Source organism: Talpa europaea (assembly GCF_964194135.1).
Source record: "Talpa europaea genome assembly, chromosome: 8".
In the NCBI taxonomy this organism is placed as follows: domain Eukaryota; kingdom Metazoa; phylum Chordata; class Mammalia; order Eulipotyphla; family Talpidae; genus Talpa; species Talpa europaea.
In genome coordinates, this window is record NC_140075.1 from 69,807,367 (window position 1) to 69,833,959 (window position 26,593).

Here is a 26,593-nt window from a genome sequence, read left to right on the forward strand (position 1 = left end):
CTTCTGGCTCGTGCATCAGTGCTTGTGGTTGCCAGTTATTCAAAAATATCCTTGTATTGAAACCTTATTTTCTCTAATTTAGTGGGGAAATAAAAACCAAAGCAAACCAAACAAAAACAACCAAAAATATTTGCCTCTGAAATCAAGAGGGAAAAAAAATGTTTATTCTTTTGAAATTGTGGTCTAAAAGTTTTTTAAAAATGACTATATTAAAGCTCTTAGGTAAGCTTCTTTATATTGCAATAAACAAGTACTTATATGCAAGAAAATCTCAGCAAAATACATTGCACAGGTGCTACGCATCTTAGGGATTTGAAAGGTGTGTTATGTATAAATTAGCTGTCACTTTTTTTCAATCCTGTAATGGAATGATGAGTTGTAATTTGCATAATCCTTTAAGAAGTCAAATTATACTGTCATGTAGCAGACTTAACATGCTAGCTAAGATTTCAGAGCTTTGCAGCTAATTACTATGTACCTTACAGGACAGTTAAATTGAAGTTGAGTCCTCTGCCTTTGCTGCCATTTGCTTTGTCCATTACTTAACAGAATCTGTACAGTTGGTAACAGTGTTATTACTATCACTGAAGTAAATACTCTGCTCTGGGGGTGAAAGGCATTTTAATTTATCCTAGTTTGTGTTGCTTCTGCTAAGAAGAAAATTTTGGGCTTTTGCCTTTTAAAATAGTAGCTCAAATTGGAGTTGTCCCCAAAAGAATAAAATTTATACATTACAGAAAAGTTATGGAATATTGGTTGAAGTCATATTGGACTTTAATGATTTAATTTCCCTGTAGAAAATGTAAAGTCAGATCAGCATAATTCCACTGAAGGCATTAGTCTTGCCAGATACTTTGCAAATATACTTTGGTGTGTTTTTGTCTTCAAATTCTTAACTTTTTTGCACTAGAGTTTCACTATTTAAAAAAATACTTTGCTTCCTTAAAATTCCCTTCTGAATACAGTTGCTGAGTCTTCCTTTCACATGCTCTTCCAATTGGTTGTGCAGCGTTTTCTTTCATGGTTTCCAGTTTACGCACTCTCAGGAAATCCTGGAGCCTGCAAGGCTGCTCTCTGAAGTGGAGCAGAGAGGATCCCGGATGGAGCTGGGACTGTCCCCTGTATCTGCTGCATCTCAGGCTTTATTTCTTGATATTCTGTTCCCAAGATAGTGTTAACTCTTTTCACCAGAATTGGTGAACTAGAGTAGAAAATTGTTTTGATTATTATTTTTAAATAATTCTTGTCTTCTAAATCCTATTTATTGTGATTCTTGCTGAGCACGTTTCCATCATTTGTTAGTGATTTTGTGACTTTGTTGTGGTACATGGATACTTTGAAGTCTTTTGTGTTATAAGAAGGGGGTCCTTTAAGAACTATATTAAAGTAGCAGTTGATTTTTGACCAGTCTAGTAATTGAAGCCCATAGCCAACTGTTGTTCATTTATAATTAAGCCAGTCTCACGTGTCTGAAGTTACTTAAAGGCTTAGGCTTGTACCTTTAAAGTCAGAAGCGTGGATGAGGTAACCTGGGATGCAGTCGGAGCCACGGCGCCCTTCTAACTGTAGGTATTATCAAAAATGCTTGCTTTTTTCTTTAAAAAAAAGAATTGGTGTTATTTGTAGTCAAGGTAGACACAGTAGGCAGCACAGCTGTGACTGCCAGGGAAAGTCACTAGGGGGATATTCATAACAAGGAAATATTGGCAAATAAATGATGAAGAAGGGGAGGAAATCCCCAAGATGTTAAATTGGAGCACTGTCACTGAGATGATTAATGGTGTTGTGTATTTTAGTGAAGATGCTTATCTGAATTGTCTTGAAACTATAGTGTATGTTTACTAGCACCTATGAAAAAGCTTGTGGTGCAGTAGGACTTAAGAGAAAAGCCCAATGGATTCAGATTTTGTATTCTGAGTATTTTCTCCAAGTAAGTTTTTGGCATGTGGTTGTTAGAAAGTTGGTGTTAATGCTTATAAAGGGGTATATCTCTATAAAGTATATATTAATAAGCATTTATATAGCTCCATTCCTTGAGGATTGATAAAGTTTTGTGAAGAAAGATGAGTATCTTTTCAACATGCTTCCAACGTGACTATTATCAATAATGGGGAAAGGATGTTTTCACTTGAATTTGCGTAGTCATCCAAGGCAGCTGTTTTTTTTTTTTTTAGAGCTACTCTAGGTAAAGGGCCAAACTTTCATCAATTGCAGGGTCAGTACAATTTTTAAAAGCATTCTCCATCAATTTCTGGTGAAGGGGCTGTCTTGGAAGACCACTCTAGCTTTCAATGTCAAACCGTGAATATCCTGATTCTGGGTAACGAGTTACCACTTGCCTTGAGGCATCTTTTATCAATGATGGCAGGTATGTCTCTCGACAAGTTACTTAACCTTTTTGGGCCTCAATAATTAGTACCAGACATGGGGATAGATGACATACAGGCATGACAAATGATCCTGTCTTCATTAAGTTTAGAGTCCATTATAGCACTGTTTTCAATTTTGGGGTCCCTACCCAAATAGTTGGCTATGAATCCAATTTAGTGGTTCAAGATCAGAATTTTGAAAATGAAATGGAAGAGAATAGAAAAATCTTGTGCATTGCACTTAGTAAGACTGCATTTTATTTTGTGAGACTTTTTGTTTTATGGTTTTGTATGTGTTTATAAAAATGCAGAGATGTGTATACATGGGGTGGGCCATGAGGTGGTATGTATTTCTCACTGTGTCTTATATCCCCCAAAAGATGGGAAGTCTCTAGGGTAGTGAGTTGAGTAGGTAAATACAAAATCATAACATATAAGGTGTGTTATTATGTAGGGTTATAAGAGAAAGAAATGGCCAGTTCTGTAGAAAGGGTCTGAGGAATAAAATTCTGCCCTATCCAGGCTTGTGCTGGATTCAACACAGATAGGCTCCTTAGAGCAGATCCTGGGCACTTTTTTCCTATTACATGATAGCTGACCTCATGTTAGTCATAACTTGAAATTGGGGGACTATTTAAATCATGAAAATTGGAAAATGCTGCAAAACAAGTAGCCTCTTGCTGGCAGCTAATTGTAAAATACAAAATATGTGGCGTTTTGTGAATTCTTACATGGAAAAACATTAATATATTGCATGTAAATGTCACCGGGAATTTAAAATAATTAAACTAAACTTTTAATAATGAAATATAAAAGGCAGAAATATAAAACCTGTGATTATTTTCAAAATATCTATGGTTTCAAAATAATGGTAATAGTTATCCTGGATTCTTAAATGCATATGATGTGCCAGTTCAAAACTTCACATTGGAATTGGTAATACTAAGCTTTTGGGCAAAGGGTAGGAATACGGTAGCTTCAAAAACACCAATCATTTGTGAAGTATTTTAGAAATTTCATTGTTCTATATAAGCTACCACTTTTGCTGAGTACTCAAATGTTTAAGGTCCCAGGCCCTTCTCCCCAATTTTCAACTATTATAGTTTGTAATAGTATCTCTGGAGTCTAGTAAACCCCTCTGTAAAGTAGTGGATTTCATTGGAGATGCCAAAGTTTCTTCCCCCAAATTGAAACTGCTCATGCTATTTTCCTAAACGTTAACATAAAAAGCAGTATAATGAGTCTGGAGAGGGGAAAAAAAAATGACACTCTTCCCCTCTATAACAACTCTAATAACTTTAAAATATTTTCTTGCTTTTTTTGAAAAAATGATCAGAGGAAGTGAAACTCCTGGACATGAGATAGAATTGTAACAATAAGTCCCTGGAAAATCACCTGTGTTAATATTTTACTGTGAAGCAATATAACTAGGTAAGAAAGAGTCAACTGAGAAAGGCCTGTGCTGCCTCAAAATTTGTCTCTTTTCAGCCATCTGTTTCAACATGACTGTGGGGGCATTTGAAGAAGAGTGAGTATCCTTCAAATGTTTCCACCAACAACCAATTGCCAATTATTAGAAAAGACAGAGTGAGTCTGGGGAGCCTGGAACTTAAATTACAAACATTTATTGAGCATATGCTGTACTGTTGCTATAGGTACCACAGGGCCTATTTTAAACAAAGGGGTTTAACCCAGGGTTCCCAGTCTCAAAGTACAGCAAAGACCACGAGGTGTTGTAATTGACTGGATAGTGTCACCTAAAGCAGAAGGGGCCACTTGCAAAATTGTAAACAGTGTCTATTCTCTATCCCAAGCCCTTTTCCTCATCTGTGAAATTCATTCTACCTAGAGGGATCCTAGGTTAGTGTTTTATGCCCAAGGCTTGTCCCCACGGGGCGTTTTTGTCTGTACCCCTCATTGCAGATCAGGTGTTGTTAACTGATAATATTACACTTCTCGGGGCCATTTGCATTTTAATAAGCAACTCCAAGGGAAAGAATTCCAGAAAAAAGGGAGTTTTCTCCAGCAGAATAATTTCAGACACCATGAAAGGACTTACAGAAATTGACTTGGGGTTGAAGGGTGTGTATATGATTTGTTTTTCACCCTTTCCTGAACAAGAACAGCATGTAGGTGTTTTCCTACTGTATACAGAGTTAAGGCTGGCCTTGGCGGAGGAGCATGGGTTGGGAAATCATAAGGTTCAGATTCACATGAGAGGAGTTAACAAGGACCAGGGCGAAGAGGAGAATGAGGGAAGGAAGGAACTTGTCTTTTCAGCCATCTTGTGCCAGACAGAGTGCTAGCCTCGTGCATGTGTTATCCCAATTAAGGAGACAAGACAGGTGCCTTGTCAGGCAGGCTGCTGGGGGGCCAGGTGGTCACCTGTGCTGAAGGGGAGGCAAAGGTCAAGGAGGCTCCAGCAGCAGCAGTGAATTCTTTTGCTGGTTGCTTAACCTGATTGATTGATTGATTTGCTATTACACAGTCACCCTCCCCCCCAAGCACACACGTAAGAATAATTTATGCCAGTTGTGTTAGGATCAGTAAATAACAAAGATAGAGAAAAAAGAAATATACAATGAACTTCATAAAGAGCTCTAATAGAATCTGCATGTTAAATAGACATTGAACTTTGTAGCAAGAACTGCTTCAAGCCTTTCAACATCCAAATGAATTCTAATTTCCACATCATGCCTTTCAGACCTCAGCATGGTTTCTGGTGGTTTCTCTAAGTTAATTTTAGCATCACACCAATGCTTTTGCCTGTAAATGACTTGAAGTGGCATATCTTGGCAACGTAGTTGGCATGAAAGTCTATTATGTAGGACTAATACCAGACTAGCTTAAAAGGGAACTAATTTATTCTTTCATTTAACAAATATATTTGATCATCACCCACAGGTTAGGTAGTGTTCTATACAAACTGACTTACTCAGTGCCCTCCCGAAGCTTAGAAGACTGAGATTTAAAGGAGTAACTGGGGTTCTGTATAAAGTACTTTTAGGCAGATGAGTGGAAACTACGGAGCTGGCAGTATGAAGGGGTTATTCTTAATAGCCGCAAGATGTCTTCATGGTGCAGGAGATATTTGATCTTGTGGATGAAGGAGGTGATTTGGGCTAAAAGGCAGGTATGACTGGTGCAAAAAATCACAAGTGGGCATTGAGGGTGGAGAGGAAGTGGACAAAAGCATTGTCATCCCAGGAGAGCCCCTGGAGGATGTTCAGGAGAGGAACAGTGTGGTCTGGACTGCATGTTGGAGAATTACTCCGAAAGTAGTTCAACCTGAGGCAGAAACCTGCTGTGGGAGTGGCCACTGGCCTCACCCTGTTTAGAAACTCATTTAGTGTGCTTTGCATGGAAGAATGTCATGCAGTCACTCTGTTAGTGTGAAGTTCTTTTTGATTTATAAACATTTTGGAGGACTCTTCCCAATAGGAAATCCAGTTCAGGACCTGTCTACAAATCATTGCTTTTCCTGGCTTGAGGTGGCCTGTATTTGCTTTTCTCCTCACAGACAACTTGTAATTCAAGATAAACGAATGCCAGAGGGCAAAAATGGACAGGCACAGGAGGCATAATTTAAAATGAAAGAATATTAATTGGTTTCACCAGAGTGTATATTTTCATTATGAGAGAAGTGACTGCCTAGATTTTTAAAAATAATTGGTTAGTGACATACCTGCAATATGTCTGAGAACTCTAGAAACTTGAGAGCAGAAATTAAAGGTCAAGGTGAGAGGAACAGAACGACAGTGACCCTGTGGCAGGCGTGCTGTTGGACAACTGTGCTTGAAATCCCTGATGGTGACTGAGAGGCAGAGTAATGTGCTTGTGCCCAGATTTAAAAAATAACAGTAAACTTGTACATAAACTATGTTTTAAATTCCCTACCTAACAACTGCTTATTTTGTGTGTTTGGTGTGTACATGTGTCTTCAGTGAATTTTGGTGGTTATTTTTATGCACACCACAGAAGAATTATGCTTTACCCTTTGACTATGAGCAATCTATTTGAAGAGATCCACAAGTCAATGCAATAGTATTTAATCATTGCTGGAGGTGGTTAAAACCTCAACATGGATCTGGGTTTAATCCTAGCTCGACAATTATCTACTAGATAATTGCTGCTTTATAAAGCTACATAAGTGACCCAAGTTACTTAACACTTTAATCTTCTGTTGCAGTACCTCTAAAATAGGGATAAAATAATAACTATCTCATAGTTTTTTTTGAGGATAAATATGCTGATGAAATGGTAATAACTAACATTACTTTGACCAAATACTGATATGAGGCTGTGGGTTAACAGCTTGACATACACTAGAAAAAGATTCTTATGATAAATTTGTGGACTTGGCATGATTATTACCACCATTTTATAGAAAACAGACTTAATAGAGCTAAAGTAGATCATTTTATTTAGGTTAAGAAGTGGCATATAGTTCCATTTGTGTTTGCACCACTAAATTTTTGTGTTTTTTTAAAAAATAATTAAATTTAGGGCCTCCCCTGGTGGCACAGCGGTTGAGCACTGGGCTGCGAAGCTGCCTGCAGCCTCTGTAGCGCTGGTTCGCTCCATGGCCCCTGGTGAGGGTCCCACATGGCGCGCAGACCTCTCCTGCCGCCCACTGCTCCCCTCAGCAGTGTACTTTGGTCCTTCTGACTGTTCTGCTCCCTGCTCTGGCTCTGGTGAATTCTCTCACCTCCTGCGCTTCTGATTGTACCCCGTGCTTGTATAAATAAATAAGTAAATCTTTAAAAAAATAAAACAAAGTAATTAATTTTCTTACATCGTTGTTAGTTTCTGTACCGTATTTGATCTCTCACGTGTAGTCCCCATGGTTCTCCCACTATCACATCACCCATGAACCATCACCACAGTCCCTTGTGCTCTTTCCTCCCCCGTTTTAATCCCTCCTCCATCCCCTCCCCTGCTGCATACCTCAGATCTATGGTCAGCTTGTAAGTTTTGCCCTTTTTTTTGACCCTTTGTTCAGTTTCTCTATACTCTGCATATATGTGAAACTATGTGATAATTTATTTTTCCTTCTGACTTGTTTTGCTTAGCTTAATCCCTTTCAGCTCCAACCATGTTGCTGCAAATGGCATGAGTTTATCTTTTTTGATTGCTGAGTAGTATTTTATTGTGTATATAAGAGTCATAGATAAATGGTTTTATTAGAACAGAACCACACCTGTCCATTGATGCACTGTCTGTGGCTGATTTTGTACTCTGGCTGAAGTGAGCAGAGGAAAGAAACCATATGGGAAAGGTTACTAACACCTTTTACAGGGAACGGTTACTAACACCTGCATTAAATTTCTGTCAGCACCTGAGGTCTAAATCACAAAGACACTTATTACAGTAACTGGCCTTTAGTAGGTACTCCCGAAATGAGTAGCACTACCCATTTGTCACTCTTCTAAGTTAGAGTACAACTGTTTACCTCATAAAGCTTTTGTCTGCAAAATGGAAATATCAAGCCTTTGATGTTCAAGTTAAATCGTGATTATGAAAATGATGAAGAAATTAAAGTTCTTAAAGGAATACATCCTGAATTGTCTATTTGTCATTTGGTAATATAGTTCATAGAATACAAATGTGAGAATAGTCATATTTTGTATCATTCAAATTATAGTATTCCATTGAGTAGATCATTGTGAATTTTAGTGAATATTCAGGATCTGGTAAATTAATTTCATATACCAGAAAGATTCCTATTCTTAGAACACTCCAGAAAATACAATCTTCCTTGTGAGAAGTACATAAAAATACTGTGGAATGTCACATATAATCAAAAGTGGCATGACCTATGTTGTTAAAATATAAATATTAGCAGTGTGCTTACAATAGAAAAAATGTACCAGGATTTAACCCTTTTAAGGAATATGTGTGTGTACACATATATAATTAGCATACCTCTCCTAATAGTCTGTCAACAACAAGGGTATAAAATTATGATTACAACTTAACCCTACTCAAAATTTTTATTTCCATGTATTTGTTATTCAGGAAATATACTGTTGTTGGCTCAGTAAATGACCTTGGATTTGTGTCACATTGGAGCCTTACAGGGCACGCAGTGAAGGGCCATCAAGGAGCATTGAGGGGGTATTCTTGGAATTTCCTTTCACTATGTCCAGTCTAATGCTGTGGCTCTGACTTGGTGAAAGGGGGGTTCCTACATGAGCTTTAGTGTTTTCACTTGGAATAACTTTTTGAATAGAGATGTGATACCTTTCATTCTGGAACATTCAGAAAATGCAGATGAATGTAAATAAAAAGTCAATGTCATTTGTAATTGAGGCACTTGATCGTCACTGTAAACAATTTGATGTCTATCTTGCATTCTTACATATAATTGTGTGCATTTATATGCATATCACTTTTGATAGATGTATATCCACATATATAGGTATTTCTTTTGAAACCGCTCCCAAGTTTTCTCAGCTGGGAAAATTCTGGTGCCAAATATATAAGCAGCTTATGAAGGGAAGCTGGACAGTCTGGTCCGCTTTGATATAAAAATCATGTTCTGAACAGATTTCTTTTCTTACATGATATATATATTTTCTGGCATAATTTAGATATCCTTTCTGGATTTTTATCACTTTCTTGTTGGGAAAATTTCAATTTTTTATGTGAATTAAAATTGCCCCAGCAAAAACTAGTGATATATTTATCAGTGGCATTACTGATAAGATTTTGAGCAGAAAGATTATTGACATGGTAGGGAATAGTTATTTTTATCTAGATAGTCTATCATTGTGGAAATAATTTTAGAAGTTAGAGGATGAAGCTGATGAGAAGGGTGTGGTGGGTGAAAGAAACATGGCAGAGCAGATTATGTATGTTCTAGGAGGTGACTAAGTGATATTAGCTGGAGTTTTCTAGACCCTTTATAAGCTCATTTTGTCACATGCAACGTTTGCTGCATCATCCTTTAGGTTGCTTAAACGGAGAATTCTATTTACTGTGTTCAGCATTGGGATGTTTTCATTTAGTTCTCAAAGCAGAGAGAGGTCTGGGTCCTGAGAGGATTTTGGTTCAATGACCAGCATGTGAGGAAAGACTTTCCATTGGCAAATTTGAGACCTTTGTAATTCACATCAGTGTGCGGATTTTTTTCTCTTGAGTGCTTGAGATTTATGTCAATTGCGCCTTATTTAAGATAAAATATCCCTTCCTTGCCCTTAGCCCAGGTATAAAGGATCCTAGCAATAAACACTAAAAGCAATCATTTATTTATTAGATTGTATTAAGGTCCTCACTCTGCTTTTTCTTACTAGGTGCCAGTGAGGAGAGGCCTGTTTTCCTTGCTAACAGTTGTTCACCACTTGCACTTTCACCAACATAAGCCTGATGGAGGCATAGTTTTCTTGAGGGGTGTCCATCAGGGGTGCACAGAGTGAATCACAGTCAATTGTGTGCCTTGGCCTTGAACCACAGGTACATGGTCTTTTTGCTGATTCTTCTCTTTGCTTCTGTTTTCCAACTCTAAGAACATAGCTGTTTCAGGAGTTGAGTCTCTGTAGGCACAAAGTCTCCCTCCCTGTGTGCTGTGGACATAGCTGGATCTCCTGGTGGAGAACACATTCACAGCTCTTCCTGGGAGGCCTTTGCTCACTTCTAGGGAAGCACCTTGCTTTGCCAAGGACTGCCAAACTGCTTGACGACTTCCAGGGAGAAAATAAGAAGCAGCAGCTCTGATTCTCTTCCCCTGGAAAAAAATTTACCAGTTGTCCTAAGTGTCAAGTGAATATCAGTGAAAGTGGTGTTATTGTCACTATGTTTGTAAAAGGAGAGGTGTGGACACAAATCAGTGGAGAATGAGGGTGGAGGCTAGGGGGAGTTCTAAACTCTTGTGAAATTGGTGATCAATACATTCATCTATTAGCGAGATTGTTTACCCTCTTTTTCTGAGTGCTGCTTGCCCAGAGCTAGTAACAATTTATATGAGGGTGGAAGGAATAAAGAATGCTGATTTAAAAAAAAAAAATTATCATGGTAGTTGTGAAATGCCTCAGGGAAGGGTAGACTAGAAAACTAAAATTGTGGGCCAACAGATTGTAATTTTTTAATAAGAATCCTTGTCCTCAAGGTTGGTTCACAAATACCTTCACTAGGTTAGTTGAGAAATGTGTAGTTGACACGTTTGGTGTGGTACAGAGTGTCCCCAAAATGTGAGGCTTCAAGATTCAGACAGAAGAGAATTAATACAGCTGTAATTATTCTGCCATCAAAAGGAAAGACTCATTGATGCTGAGCCTTTCACTGTGAGACTAGATTGATCCTTCTGCAGACCACGGAAGTTTTAACTCTTCACAGTGAAGATGGGTTGTAGTTTTACCGTTCTTCCTCCGGTGCTGGCTGGTTTTCCAGAAGCAGTAATAGGGGTGATACTTCAATCAGTAGGGAAGGTAGTAATGTGTTCCAACTTTGGTGCTCTTTGGTCTTCAGGCACCCCATTTACTCCAGTGTCTTTCAAACCCCCTGTTTGAAGTAAATAGGTACTGTATATTCATTTTGGCCTCAAGATAATGAAGGCTCAGAGAGGGTAAGGAAGTTGGGCAATTCGCACAGTTAATAGGGTATAATTTGGTGGCTATTTACTGGACTGCTGGCCCAGAAGATCATCCCTTTTCAACTGGGTTCCCTGGCCCTTTGGAGCAGGATGAGGCTTTTCTTTAAAAAAACATTCATCCTCTCTTCAAGCATAGTCTACTGAAATCTATTTCCACCAAAGAGTAAGACTCCAAGGAACTTGAAACCGTATCTATGGAGCAGGGAAGTTTGTCATGTTTGCACATTACTCATTAACAAGCATATACAGTGTCCTTTGTGTGCAAAACTCTTCTGTCCAGTATGGAGGCAGTTAGGTCTTCCCTTTTGGAAATTTTATTTGTCCTTAAGCTGCAGTCATCACCCACGAATGAATGAATCCCAAGTTTTATCTCAAGTCCTATTCCTTTCCAAACTCAAGTTATATTTCTGCTGTTCTTCTACCCACTTGTGTTCAGTTGACATCAAGCTCCACTTGCATTCATCATAGACTTTTAAGCAGTTTCATGGCAATTGTCAATTCTTGGAGCAACATAGTAGACTGTGTTTTGTCTCCATTATGCATGAGGGACAAAAACACCTAAAACCAGCCAAGCCCAAAATCCTCTTGAGTCATGAAAACTAAGTGGTTTGAAGAATTACAGCATAGTCGACCTGCAGAGTGGGGCCTTTTGATGTCCCAGGCAAGGGCTCTCTCTTCAGGATAGCACAGTTACACCCAAAACAGAACTCAGCATCTTCCTTGTAAGGATTCTCTCCTTCCTGCACTTTATTGCTTTATCTTAATTCTTCTGGTCATTCAGACTCATCCTTGAGTATCCTATTTGCTCCCTGCTTTGTTTTGAAACTGCGTTTCTTTTTCTGCCACCCTATCTAAACTGTTATGTCATATGTAAATTATTGTAGTCTTTTATCTCCTATTCAGTTTGATTTAGTTAAATAAATACTTGAATCCTGTTGTATATGAAATGTCCTCCCAGGGAATAAGAAATACCTGCCTGGCTGTCTTAAAAATAGTTACTGTTCACTCTCACTGCTCAGGGCCCTATAATCTTTTTTTTTTTTATTTTTTTTTATAAATTTTATTGTTATATTCCCCATACAATTGCAGCCCCCCCATTCTGACCCCAATCCCTCCCCTCACGCCCCCGCCCCCCTAAAAGTGTCTCTGGTTCATAGTTTTTTGTTGATTTTGATTTTTACTTTCTTATAGTTATTCATTTTCCTGGTCCCTTATTTAAGTTTTCTAGATTCCTGCTATGAGTGAGACCATCCAGTATTTTTCTTTTTCTTTTTGGCTTATTTCGCTGAGCATGATCCCTTCCAGCGCCATCCATGTTGCTGCAAATTCCATGTGTTTATCTTTTTTGAATGCTGAGTAATATTCCATGGTATATATGTACCACATCTTCTTGATCCAGTCATCTATTTTTGGGCATTTGGGTTGTTTCCAAAGCTTAGCTATTGTAAACAGTGCTGCTATAAACATAGGGGTGCAGGTGTTCTTTGGAATTGATGTTTCTGTGTCCTTCGGGTAAATACCTAGGAGTGGAATTGCTAGATCATATGGAAGCTCTATGTTTAGTAGGTCCAGAAATCTCCACACAGCTCTCCACAGTGGTTGGACCAGTTTGCACTCCCACCAACAGTGCAGAAGAGTTCCTTTTTCTCCACACCCTCGCCAGCATTTGTTGTTGCTAGTTTTTTTAATATGTGCCATTCTCACTGGTGTAAGATGGTATCTCATGGTAGTTTTGATTTGCATTTCCCTGATGGCAAGTGATGTTGAACATTTTTTCATATGCCTGTTGAGGGCCCTATAATCTTAATGTTTAAAACTCACCAGTCTTGCTCCAGCTGTTCTGGCCTCCCCAACCCTGATATATTCTGCACTCTCTTTTCACTCCTATCCACGAACTATGTTTACTCACCTTGATTAGCACAACACATGCATTTACTCTGTGTCTTTGCTTTACCACAATGCTTTCTCTTTTTTCTTAATTTAATCCATCACATTAATTGGGTACCTGCTATAACCAAGAACTATTACTTAGAATGTATCAATGAACAAAGACTCAAAGCTCTCCCCTCAAAGTTACAGGGCATTAGAGACAGGTAGTAAAACAGTAAGCATTAAAAACCAAGTTGATTAGTATAGTTTGTAGGCCATAGTGAGTGCAGTGGAACAAAAATATGGATGGTTAAGAAGGTATGAGGAGTGCTGGGCTTAATACTGGTCGGTTATAGTTTCAAATAGGTGGGATCCCATTTCAAATCATGACATTTGAGCAAGGTCTTAAAGGAAGTAAGGACATTGCGCATCCTGAGAGCCAGGAAAAATTGCTATAGGTAGAGCTACAACCACTGCAAAGGCTCTGAAGGTTAGAGTTGATGGATCACAAGGGAGGCGAGTGTGATGGGGTCTGCATGACCGAGGAGGACAGTAGCAGGAGCCAGATTGGAGAGGCCACAGGGAGCCAGCACATAGGGCCCTGGCACGCCTGCTAAGGCCTTTGTTGTTCTACTTAAAATGGTGACTTTTGAGTAATGCGATCCAACTTATTTTCTAGGATCAGACTGACAGCTAGCTGAGGATATGCTTCAGCCAGCCAAGTGTGGAAGGAGGGAGATTAACTTGGAGATTGTTACCCTAGTCAGGTTGGCTCATATGAATGGGGTAGACAAGGAGGTGGTGAGAAAAGATGGGATTCTGACATATGCTGAAGCAAGAACAGACAGGATTTCCTGATGGAATGGATTGAGGAGTGATGTAAAGAGAGAAAGGGAAGTCAGTATTGAAGAATCAAAGATTAAATCCTCACACATCATTTACTCTATCACATGTGTGGTGGCACTCGATTGTGCATATGCAAATAAATACCTTCTAGGAACTCAAATGGAGAGGGGAGGCATGATACAAACTTAAATGTTACTCAGTCTTCTATTATTAGAGTATTTTTTATAGACAATATCTTTGTAAGATTGTAGGTTCCTTAAAGATATTTATTCATTTATTCACTCCAGACATCCTCGTAAGGTACTTGTAGAAGGATAATGGTTGTGTTAACTCAGCAGTGAAAAATGTAACTGGAGACAACTTCAGGTTAGTGGGCATTCTCATAAGGTGCTTGTAGAAGGATAATGGTTGTATTAACTCAGGAGTGAAAAATGTAACTGGAGACAACTTCAGGTGAGTAGACAAGTCCAGAGTTCTGATGGAGACCAGTATGTTGAAGTACTGCATGCTGGGAGATCTTGAACAAGGCATGTGCGCTCTCTATTCCCCATTTTCCCCTTCTGTGAAATGGTGAGAGGAGTCTTAACAGGTTTGCTGTGCTATTTAAGTAAACTAACATGTATAAACTACTTGCAACAATGCCTAGTACCCAATAGTTAAATAGCGTTTACCATTCCTAAGGGAGTGTTCAGGAAAAATTAGTTAATGAAGGTTAACATTTGGAATGATTTGCCTCCCTTAAATTCCCTTGTTCAAAACCTGCCAAGATCTATGGATAATAACTATGAATAAGGTCTCAGAGTGAGCCTTGGCCTCTAGCTGATGGTTTCAAAAATAACACAAGAGTATTGTTCTGTGATCATTGCGATCACCTAGCTCTCCTTAGAGGTGGGCTTGAAGACTCCTCAGCATCCCCTATGGTACATTTGATTGACAGACTGGCAAACAGCATTTAAATAACTAGCTCATGAAAAGATCAGTGTTTTCCTATTCAACATTTTAGCTAAAAAATAATGTGTATTAAAATGAGAAAAATAATTTTCAGGATAGATATGACTTTCCTAGTACATAAAAGCAAGGAGATCACATCAAGAAGAGAATATTATTTTTTTGCCCAAATACAGGAAATTACTATTTTTCCCTCCATGTTTATATTTTGATACCTAATATCTCCCTTCTTTCTTTTCCCTCATGTGGTTGTTCTTTCTTTCATTCCTCTTATTATCAGCAACTAATTTGGCCTCCAGCTCCAGGAAGGAGCAGTGCGTTGCAGCTGTGGAACACACACGGACGTCTTTAGTGTCAGAGGTGGTTTGAAGAGCAGCTTAATTCTACTCTCATTGTGCCTGATACTTCAGCAAGGCACTCGGGTTCTGTTTGAGCTCAGTATTCTTGATCTCTTCCCATATATCCTAGATGGCAATGCAGACAGTGGCTGTCAATGAGTAGCAGGTAAATATTGAACAGGGAAGCCCTTTTGATTAACTTTGTGCATCATTATTTGAAAGTAGCTTGCAGTCAGGATAGCTCCATCACTCCTGCTCAGAGACTCGGGCTGCCAGTTAGAAAGCTGAGCTTTCATTCTTCTCTACCTGCTCCTGCATTCATGCAGTGCTGGGCTAGTTCCGTCTATCCTAGGAGCAAAGTGGTGACTATTTAGCCAAACACGAGCACAAGATATTTAAGACGATAAAGCACAAAGAATGATCAAAAGGGACTTTGTGCTCTGAAGATATAAATATTTTAAAGAATATTTATAATTACTTTTTGAACTAGATAACAATATGGATGCTCTTAAACTTTCATCAGGATTCAGAAGTCTATTCTAATATGGAATTTAGAAAATTATGAAAGACAAAGTGAATTGTTGATCTTTCTGGTGTGTCCTGAAAAGAAATAAAGTCAGAATGAATCCACTTTATAGATTTTGTCTGTATTAGCTAATGGACACAGATGGCCCGTTTACACAGATGACACATTTCCCAAAAAGGGTGTTCCAAAATGTATTTGCTGTCTATCAAGTGATTCTGATCCAAGCATTGAACCTCATGGTGAACTAGTGGTTTATGATTATTTGGAACACCTTTATTATTAATAGTTTTGAGTTTCCACCTAAGAATATGCACAGAACTTGGTAAAAAGACATAAATGGAATTAAATATAAAAGAACAGCTTTCTTCTCTCAAGAAGCCTTTTTAGGTTAATAATTACATGATCATAAAAAGATGAGATAAACCTGTTTTGAGTTCTTCATGCATCTTCAGGGGAGACCCAATTCAGTGGTTGTATAGGCCATTCCAGAGTGTTTTCATAAGGAAAACATTTTAGAATAAATATTTTAGTTGAGTCTTAATCATGTTGAGCTATAGAAATAGTACTCACAAAATTAAATGTAATAATTAAGATTATTAAATAACCAATAATAGCAATGCAAATATTTCTCTTACTCTAGAACCTTATTTTATAATTATAATATTTTAAAATGTCTCACATGGTTTAGTGCTGTTGTCACTGTTTAACATTTAAGGAACTGGAAGGTGACAACACCTATATAGAAAATATTGGAATCTTAATTTTATACCATTTAAGTTAAGTGACATACAACCTAGTCAAAATGATAGCAGCTGAAAAACAGATTTTCTGAAACTTACTTGAATAAGAAATATAATATGAAGTAATTATGTTGACTAGAACTGTACATTACGTGTTTCCATCAGATTTCTGAGGAAGAGATTCTGTATTGGCATCTTTAAAAATGTCTTTCACATTTGTTTTGAAATTAACAGTGGAAAATATTAATATTAATAGTCTTGCTATTAAATTGTAATGCTCTGGACAAATTGTTGGAAGCCCCTCTGCCCCACCCTACACCACCCCCAGAAGGGGGAAGGATTTAAAATTTCATTTAGAAAATAGTCTCAATTATACAACTATTATTTATAAAGCAGTATGTTAGAAAACTTAGTATTATATTTGAAATTTAGATAAACCTATACATAATATGAATGCAAAATGCGCAATAAATTGAAAATCTAATTTTACATAGGTGAAATTTCTTCAAACACACTGTTGCTTATGCAGCTTAAAGAGCAGCCTGGGCTACTAGACTTGTCTCTTTCCCCAGGAGACCCAGGATCCAATCTGGATTAGGTTTCAAGTGAACATGTGTTATGTGGTCCCATCCTAACCCACACCACAAAAGTAGAACATAATTTGACATAAATCTTTGTTTAGAACTGAACTAGCAGGGGATGCTGTGGGTCAGGATGGAATTGGCAGGGCTGTGTAGAAATGTACACACATGGCACGGTGTCTATCAGAGCCAATACAGCTTGCCTTTGTATCCTTGAAATTATAGGCCATGAATTTAATATCCAGTGCCTGTCTTTTTGGGATGGGATTCGTGGCACACTGAGTTCTTTTGTGTAGACTTATTTGTGACTCCTCTTACAATTGGTATTTTAGTTTATAGGGAAAAAAAAAGAAAAAGAAAATAAGTACAAAATATAAATATGTGTTTTAATTTTTAAAATTTCCTAATTTCCATCTCTTAAAGAGTCTCATTACATTTATACCCTAACAGGAAGTAGAATGTGTTATAACAGGATTATTTATGATGATAGCATTGCTGACTTTTAATATCCCATTTCAGTTACCGGGCAATTTAGATTCCATTTTTTCCAAATAAAATATTACTACCAAGGAGGATGTAGTAGCTTGGAAAGTTATTTGGCTCCATTCAAGAACAAATACTCATTTTTTCAAGGAAATCGTTATTTCAATGTGAAACTGTAGACATTCTCAGTCTCAAAGAAATGTCAGGCCAGTGGATGAAATAAGATAAATAATAATTTCTTCACTGAAATAGTTTCTGAATGCCTACTAAGTGCCAGACATTGTTCTAGGCCTTGGGTATCTGGTGGTAAACAGGCCACCACGGGGCTTATGTTCGATTGAAAAGGACAGATAACGTGATACACATATGTGCTCTTTGGTATGAAGGGAATTAAAACAGAACAGTGGATAGAATATGACAGATGATTTCGTTATAAGACAAGGTGCTGTTACCTGCCTTTAGAATGGGGTGAGTTTCTCAATTATCTACTAGCCCAGAAGGACAAGACCTTTTATGGCTCTGAGGAGTTGTAGACATCTTCTTCGGGAAGAAGGAACTTAAACTGGCCCTTGATAGAGGGGAATGACATGACAAGCTTGTGCACGACAGAGGATTGAAATAAGTTTCTATTCAGTGTTAACCAGAAATAAGAAGGGATAAGACTGATGGGAACTTGAAGAAGAGAGGAATTTGGATCTGGCATTTAAAATAATTTCAAAATACTGAAAGATAAGGACTGAGCAGTAACAGTGTAGGCTTTTTCTACCCTCTGTGTGTGCAGCTAGTTAATGAGAAACAGAGGCCAGCTGATAGGCTCTTATGGTAAGGAAGTGAGAAGACTATATATATTTTCTGTATGCACAAACACTGTTTTAAGATTTATTTAAGGTCAGTTATGTGAACAAACACAGGTTTAGGTAGAGGGATCATATGATCTCTTGACTCATGATAGTGAATTGCAGGCTGGGTGGTTTGAAAATCACCGTGTTAGGTCCTGTAAACTGACTGTGGTTTACATGATTACCTACATTCTCCAAAAGGATTCATTCAGGAAATACTTTTAAAAATTATATGTGTCAATAGAGTACCGAGAAGAACTTGTGAGAAAGCAGAGATTGTGGGACATGAATAGACGGCCTAAAGTGATTCTACAGATAGCCATTACGAGTAATGGCCAACATTTAATCCATGTCTTACTATATAAGAAACAAATGCATGTTAACATTTTAGGAGAGGGATGACTAACATAAGCTAGTGATCAGATCAGCAAATATGTGAGCTTCAGCTCTGTGACTTGTTAGCAAATGCTGCCTGTGATTCAAGGAGCCAAAAAATAAGTGTGTGGTGCAGGTGATGGTGCAGGAGTGACACATCATTCCTTAAAGATCGATAACTGCGTGAGAACAACTGTACAGATGTGTTTGCTAATGGCAGAACCAACTTGTGTGATTAGTAGTCATTTTTTGACAGCTACCATATTGCAGGGAGGTTTCCCATTCACATTTTCTGAGCTGTTGATGAACTTCAAGATTCATAGCCTTAAGTTGATTCCTACATCCACCTAAACACTATAAAAGAAGAAAAACAATCCCATTTTAATTAGAATAGCCTTGGAATTAATAATTGAAGTGTAGTATTTTATTTTTCTACCTCAATATACAGACTGCTCTTGAGAGATCTTCCATTGTATAGGGTGATCCTAAGGATATGTTGATTATTAGAACACCAGAATCCCAGGGCTAATCCAGTTCCTGTAGGAATTCTGTGGGTAGATTTTATGCACTGGTTTTTGCAGGAGTTCTGGCTTACTTATTTCAAGGTCTTGTGCACTTACGGCTAAAAATGTTTGATTTAAAAAAAAAAAAATCCCTGGGCTAGTGGAAGCTTCATAGGGTTATTCTACATTTTCATTGAGTTAAATAACTAAAAACAATAGCGTGTGTATCCTGAAAGGGACACTGCTTCTGTTATTAGGAATATATTGAGCATCTTTGCTCACATTTGAAAATATTTAGTTTCCTTTGGAAAGCATGTTTTCTTTTTAAGTCTGATAGATGTTATTGTGTTATTGAAGTTCTTCTTGACCTTCATTTCTAAGGTGTATCCTACACTCCCTCAACTCATGAAGCTGGTATTACCATAGTATAAACAGTGCAGGGTTCTCTCCCCTGAGCTTGCCACAGTCTCGCTGATGTACCTGCAAGTCATAGCAAAATGCTGGAATGCATTTCACATGAGCTTCTATTAATCAAAAAGAAATAAAGTAGAAAACAGCATCCTTTATGCTTAATATTGACCACTGAGATGGCTTGAAAAGAGAACTTACAAACATAAGTTAAGTTAACTTCAAGTTTTGTTTAGGGAGACAAATGGTATAATGAATTGTCAGTGAAATGACTTTACACATTTAGTAAATCTTTAATAAACTGCATTTGTAGAGTGAAAGTATCTGTAGTTTTTTTAAACTTGTAACATTAACATTTAGTTTGACATCTTATTAATTGGTAGAATACAGAATTGAGTAATATAGAATTAAACTTGGTTTTTAAATTTCTCAGTTTAATACAACTATATCTATAATCAGAATTGCTCTTTAAAATCTTTAGCCAGTGAAACAAGCACATATTTTATATATAATAAACATCTATATATTTTCCACAAATATTTCTCATTGGAGTTAAAATATCTTTAAGGAAAAAAAAAAACTTTTTTCTAGAACCACTTCTGTCTTAGCAACCCCTGCCCCTCCAAGAAATAAAGCTTAAGACCAGGGTCTTTTTTTTTTTTTTTTTTTGGGTCATCAGACAATTCATAATGAATAGAGGTTGATGATAAGTAAAAATAAGATCTCACACTCTGAGAAGATAATTACAGGAGAATTGCAGAATTAGAGAGCGCATTGCATAGAAAATCCTGTTTTTAGATATCAGAGAGCCTGGTGCTGAAAAGCTACCTGGAGCCCTTGAGCCGGGGATTTTGTTTTCCCATAGATGCCAAGTTATCAATTACATAAAGAAGAGTGTAGACTTCTTGTTAGTAGATAAATGGAGATTGGAATCATTTACTAGGTTATTTTATGGTATTTGTTAACAATATTTACCTTCCTAAATTGATTCAGCATAATCCTTACCGCAGCTCTCCTTCATTTCTGGAAGACATATAGATAATGTGGTACTTTTATGAAGCCTTACATGGCACTGAAAAACTGATTTTAGCCTTAGCTCAACGGCGCAGCAAGATTATATTAACATAGACTTTGGAGCATTTGAGTTCCCATAGGGTACAGAGTGTGGCTGATACGACATGACTTGCCTTCAACAGTTGTTTTAACAAGATATCCTTCATATACAATATACTGAGCTGAAAGGCATAACTGAGTAATGTTAACAAGAAACACTGTTGGCAAAATTCTCGACTTTCATCTTTATCTGATTAATCCATAGCAATGTGTTCCTTACAAGAAAGTATTTTCAACTGAATATATAGGGCAGATACATATTTTTAAAATGTCTATAACTTTACCAGAACTATTTTGGGTGTGCGATACATTTATTCTACCAAAGTTTTTCTACATTCATTTCAAGCACTGACAGAAGGATGTTCAGGACTTTGTATGTCTGGAATAGAGGCTTGATGTTGTGCATTCATGTAATAACTATTTATTGATCACCTAGTGGGTGCCAGGCACTGGCAACACAATCATGATTTCAGCCTGGAGAAGTTGGGGTCCTTGTATTTGTATTCATGTGGGGATAGCAGACAAAAGGCAAATGGGCCAAATACAGAATAATGAGAAGTGGGTAAGTGCTATAGAGATGAGAATAAGCAGAAAAGTGGACTGAGAATTCCCAGAGATGGGGGTGGGATTTGCGGTTTTAAATAGGGTGGCCAGAGAGATCTGGTCTTACTGAGAAGGTGACACTTGAGAAAGTTTTGAAAGAGGTGCTAGAGCAAACTGTGCTAACCCTTGACTCACCATTTGGAAATGTGTTAGTCCCTGTTGGCTGACTATTGCTGACGTTCATTCTCTCCAGGGATGCTCTTTTCTGTGCCTGTGTTTAAATGTTTTCTCTGATGCGTTAAATTCTATTTAATATTGTTCTACTTTTGGGGGAAATATATTCTACAGAGCATCTCAAGCTTATTGGATGAAAGCTGCTGTGATATTTTTTCTTAAAGTACAAATCAAGCTTCCATAAATATTCCAAATTGCACCTTATCAAAATGTTTTTTTTTGCAAATGCTTAAAAGTGTAAAAGAAAGCTTTTCCACTCTAAAAATGGTATTTTTACTAATCTACTAATTAACACTTTTCTTCTGCTTAGCACTTTTAAGATTTGATTTAATTACAGTTTCTAGTGCCTTAAATAGTGTTTTAAAGTGAGTCAGTGTTGCTTTGCTCAAAACATTGCAATAAGAGTTTTTTTTTTTTTTTGCCCTCTTTGGCTTTAGTTTATATGAAATATACCATTTTTCATGACCAGAGTCTTCATTGAAAATACAAGAAGTAGTTCTGTTAGTTGGCTGATGGAACTGTGACGAGCCAGGAAAATATTAGATGTATATTTGCTTCATAATTTCAAGGGTAGAGTTAATTGAATACTTTTTCCTTAGTGACATGCAAGAAGTTCTGTTTTGGCTTTGGGCTTAGAGATAAATTGAAAGAAGTACCAAATTTGTTTATTCTGAGTTTAGAGACATTATTTGACTTGGCTCCCAAAATATTGAGATGATTCCTTTTCTGGAGAGGTGCCTGCATTCCTGTCTATGGTAATCAGTCAATTTGGAATCCTTTGGTAAAGTGCATACTAGTATCCTTCCCAAAGTATAACCATGAGAGCAATAGATTTCCCAAAACCAAGTCAGACATCTGAATAGTTGCATTTTTATCAGAACATTTTTCTCTTTGAATTGAATGACCTTAGAGTAATGTAATTGATGCTAATATTAAGTCTATTTATATCTAAGGTAGAAAAGAACAAATTCTTGGAGAGCAAACTGTTACTTCTCAGTATTGCTTCCTTCCTGGTAGATATAATTTAGGGAAAGGGAGAAAGAATTTCTTGTGCTATGAATATGCAGTGGCACATTTCTTATGTTTCTTAAACCAGTAAAATGTGGGACAGGGACATTAAATTATTTTAGAATCAAGATTTCTCTTTATTGAGTTAATTGGATTTATTATCAGAAAATAATTGGGAATTACTTAACCCAGTATTTCTAATGAATTGTGTGAGACTTCTGGAATTATATTGCCAAATCTAAATCCATGACTGTTATTGTACTGGTAATATCTGTCTTGTCTGTGAGTCTCAAGCCCCGATTTGCCTGTGCTGGTAATTGTGCATTCAGATTCAGACACAGTATTTGGAGATGGTTTAGATTGCTTTCTTCACCCATTGTGGGGTTATTTGCAGTACTGTTTTTCACTGAAGGAAGAAATAGTTATTTATACAGAAAAGACTTTCCTTTGATTACCATGTTTTTCTCCCTCCAAAGTAGAACATTCTCTCACATACACGTACCTCATGTATACATATATTTTTAAGGTTCACTACCTTGAATCCTTCTCTTGCACTGAATTCCTGCTCCTTACACAGCTCTTCTAGGCAATAAACATCTATTCAAAAACACTGTCTTCCACAGGAGTGTTACATATAGTGTTGCTGGGGGAAGATAAAGTATGGGATCAACATTTATGAACTGGGGACAGAGATTCATTCTCATTTTTTGCATAAATTAAGGAAGACCCAAATATTGTGGTAACTACACAGAGTTAAGAGATAAGTAGTGGCTGATAGGGAAGTAGATACGCAGTGAGGGCCATGAGGAGCCTGATACCCAAGCAGAACAGCCAAGTTCAGAGAGTAGAGGAAGCTAGCAAAAGTTTCTGAAGAAAACAAAACTGAAGTTCACTTCAGAGGATTTTGGGGTTGTGGTAAATATTTGAGAAGAAAGAACCTCATAAACAGAAACTTTGAGGGAAAACGGTCTGTTGGCCTGGCTATACTCTAACATGGGCAAGAGGAAGCCCTAGGAGGCTGTTGCAATCTTCGAAGGCTTTTTTCCACTTCACTCTGGTTCTCCAGGCTGCTTAACAAAGGAAATGATACTCTTTAACCTGCCATTTTTCTCTGCATACTGTTTCCCAAAGTATTTTTCAGAGGCTGTTAATAGGCATTATTTGAAAAATGGATGGTGGTTTTGTAAATACTAGGTTAAACTAAGCTATTGGGCTTCTTTGCCAGGGATGCTCATTGTTAATGAACTGATGGAGATTGTGGAATTTCTAGAGGGGAGCTATGCAGTGTAGCATTCCCCCCAAAAACATTTGTCCTGTTGAACTCTTCTGTCTCAAAGTGTTTCTTGGAACCCGCTTTTCAAGTGGTAGAGACAAGTCATTGCTCTCACTTTAGAACCTTTAAGATAAAAATGCATAGCTGTCAGTATAGACCTGGAGGGTCGAAATATCTACCCAGTTGGAGAGAGGAAAGATGCCAACTTTTTTTCCCAGCTTCTTTTCAAGTATTAAAGTGTATGTGAGCTGATCAGCTGCCAAACAGGAGGAGCTGTTCCAACTCCAATTTTAACTTGCCACCCTTGTGTTGCTAGAGGAGGTGTTCCCACATACTGCAAGGAGATTATTTTGTGTAAACAGAAATTCTCTAACTTGGCGAAATGAGAAGGAATCATTAGGCCTCCTCACCGCCCCCCCTCCCCCAGTCTCGTCGTCCATTAGCATAGTTTCTGCATGCTGAAGATGACCTCCCCAAACCTTTACCTTCCCTGGCAAAACCCTTTTGCAGGTGTAGTTTAAACTGGATCCAGGTTTGCTGCTGTTCAGTACTAATTGAACTGCTGATGTGACTTGTCTTGCTTGCCCCCTCTTTTATTCAATGGAATTGGATAGTATTTGTTGTCTAGTCTCACAGCCAAGGGCAACCACCACTTTGCAGCTCTGGGTGTCCATGAATCAGTCTGTATTGAACCACTTTGTATGACAGTCCTTGGGGCACACTTGTGTATTTTGGGTTATTTTGGTGCTAGCAAAATGGAATGCTCGGGAGGGCAAACTTACATTGTTACCTGAGGCTGATTTATAGAACTTTTTCCTGAAAGGCTGAACTTGCAATGATTTCTCTTTAAAGATTTATTAAAAGATCAATTGTCCCCAATGATTGGACATGCCGGTGAGAAATAAGCACTGTTAAAGCATCCATGGAAAGAAGTGTTATAAATACAGTTGGTTCTCAGTAAATAGTCTTGACTGACTGGCTTGTGGATGATCCAAAGAATATTGAGTGAGAACTGAGACATAAGCCTGATTGAAAATTTACGAATATTGCATTCTCATTTGTGTTCTTTGAAATATTTATATTGATTGTAATAATCTTAATCTGTTTCCATAGACAAGGAAGGCCTAGTAATAAGAAGAGAAGACCTAAGAAGAGAGGAAGCACATCAGGAAGGATTTGGGGTGTTTTTGTTTATTTAGCTTTTTTCATTTTTAAACATTTTTATTTTCTTACATAGTTGTTTATTTTTGTACAATATTTGGTTTCTTCCCTCAGATATAATTCCCTCAGATATAAATTTTTCAGTACCCAATTGTCTACGAACTATCACCATGGTTCCTTGTGCTCTCCCCTCCCTTGTTTTGACCCCTCCCCTGCTGTATGTCTCAGTTCTATAATTTGCCTGCAAGTTTTGTCTTTTTTTTCAGACCCTTTGTTCAGTTTTCCTTTGTTCCTCCTATCAGTGAAACCATCTGATACTTTTTTTTTTCCCTCTGACTTATTTCATTGAACATAATCCCTTCCAGCTCCATCCATGTTGCTGCAAATGGCATGGGTTTATCTTTTTTGATTGCTGAGTAGTATTCCATTGTGTATATGTACCACATCTTCTTGGTCCATTCATCTGTTTTTGGGCATTTGGGTTGTTTCCATATCCATGGGCTGTTGAAAACAGTGTTGCAATAAACATAGGGGTGCAGGTATCCTTTTGTGTCTTTTGGATAGATTCCTAGGATTGGAATTGCCTGGTCATAGGGTAGGTCCATTTTTAGTAATTTGAAGTCCTCCACACAGCTTTCCATAGTGGTTGGACCAGTTTTCATTCCCACCAGCAGTGTAAGGGTTCTTTTCTCCCCACATCCTCTCCAGCATTTGTTGTTGCCAGGTTTTTTGATACAGGCCATCTCGCCAGTGTGAGCTGGTAACTCATTGTGGCTTTGATTGGCATAGGAAGGCATTCGTTTTAAGAAAGGAAAAAGCTTCTGTGACTTTGGAAGACTGTTCAGTATTTTTGGAAAACTTAGGTTTCCTGAAGACTTTGACTATTTGATCTAAAAGAATTTTCCAAACCCTGCTTTGTACTCTTTCTTCATTATCGCATAATCTACCACTTAGGTTTTCCTCTGTTGATTTGGTGTTTCTCTCCTGTAAATTATATCTTGTAAGATCTGAATGATTGGAATGAGCTATATTTATCAAAATTCCATTATGTAGCATTTGACCCTAGAACTCAAATGAGCAGTTACTTAAGATAAGTAGCACTGACCCAAGTTTTAAGATCTCCACTCTGTTGCTTACTGCCGTTTTGACATGAGACTTGTTAGTGAACTTTTCTCAGACTGTTTCCTCATTAATATAATCCAAGTAATAATGCCTGCCTAATAGTTTTGTCAGGCTTAAATGCTTTGTTTTAAAATAGTTAGCATAGTATTTGACATTTAATACTCTGCATATTGTAGCTATTGTTACTTGAAGTGAATTTGCTTCCTCTCCCCAATAACAGAGAAAGAAATGAAGTGTCTAGGCAATCATTAGGATAGAGATAATAAAATGTGGCCATTAAAGTGAGGTGCCCAGCTAGATCTTACTAGAAGTAGTAACTATATTGGCAATAGCTATGAAAGTCTTAGTCCAGATAAGGAGATAATAATGTTCTTTTTTTTTTTTTTATTTTTTTTTTTTGCTAAAGATTTTTTTTTTAATTTTATTGTTATATTCCCCATACAATTGCAGCCCCCCATTCTGACCCCAATCCCTCCCCTCCCGCCCCCGCCCCCCTAAAAGTGTCTCTGGTTCATAGTTTTTTGTTGATTTTGATTTTCACTTTCTTATAGTTATTCATTTTCCTGGTCCCTTATTTAAGTTTTCTAGATTCCTGCTATGAGTGAGACCATCCGGTATTTTTCTTTTTCTTTTTGGCTTATTTCGCTGAGCATGATCCCTTCCAGCGCCATCCATGTTGCAGCAAATTGCATGTGTTTGATAATAATGTTCTTGAACAGTGAGG

General features: G+C 37.6%; 1 protein-coding gene across 12 annotated transcripts in view; it reads left to right on the plus strand.

Annotated features, from left to right (window-relative positions):
* The window catches only part of NPAS3 (neuronal PAS domain protein 3), a gene marked incomplete at both ends in the record, with an annotated part of 849,875 nt that overhangs the window by 114,109 nt on the left and 709,173 nt on the right, over positions 1-26,593 (plus strand). The window lies entirely within an intron of this gene.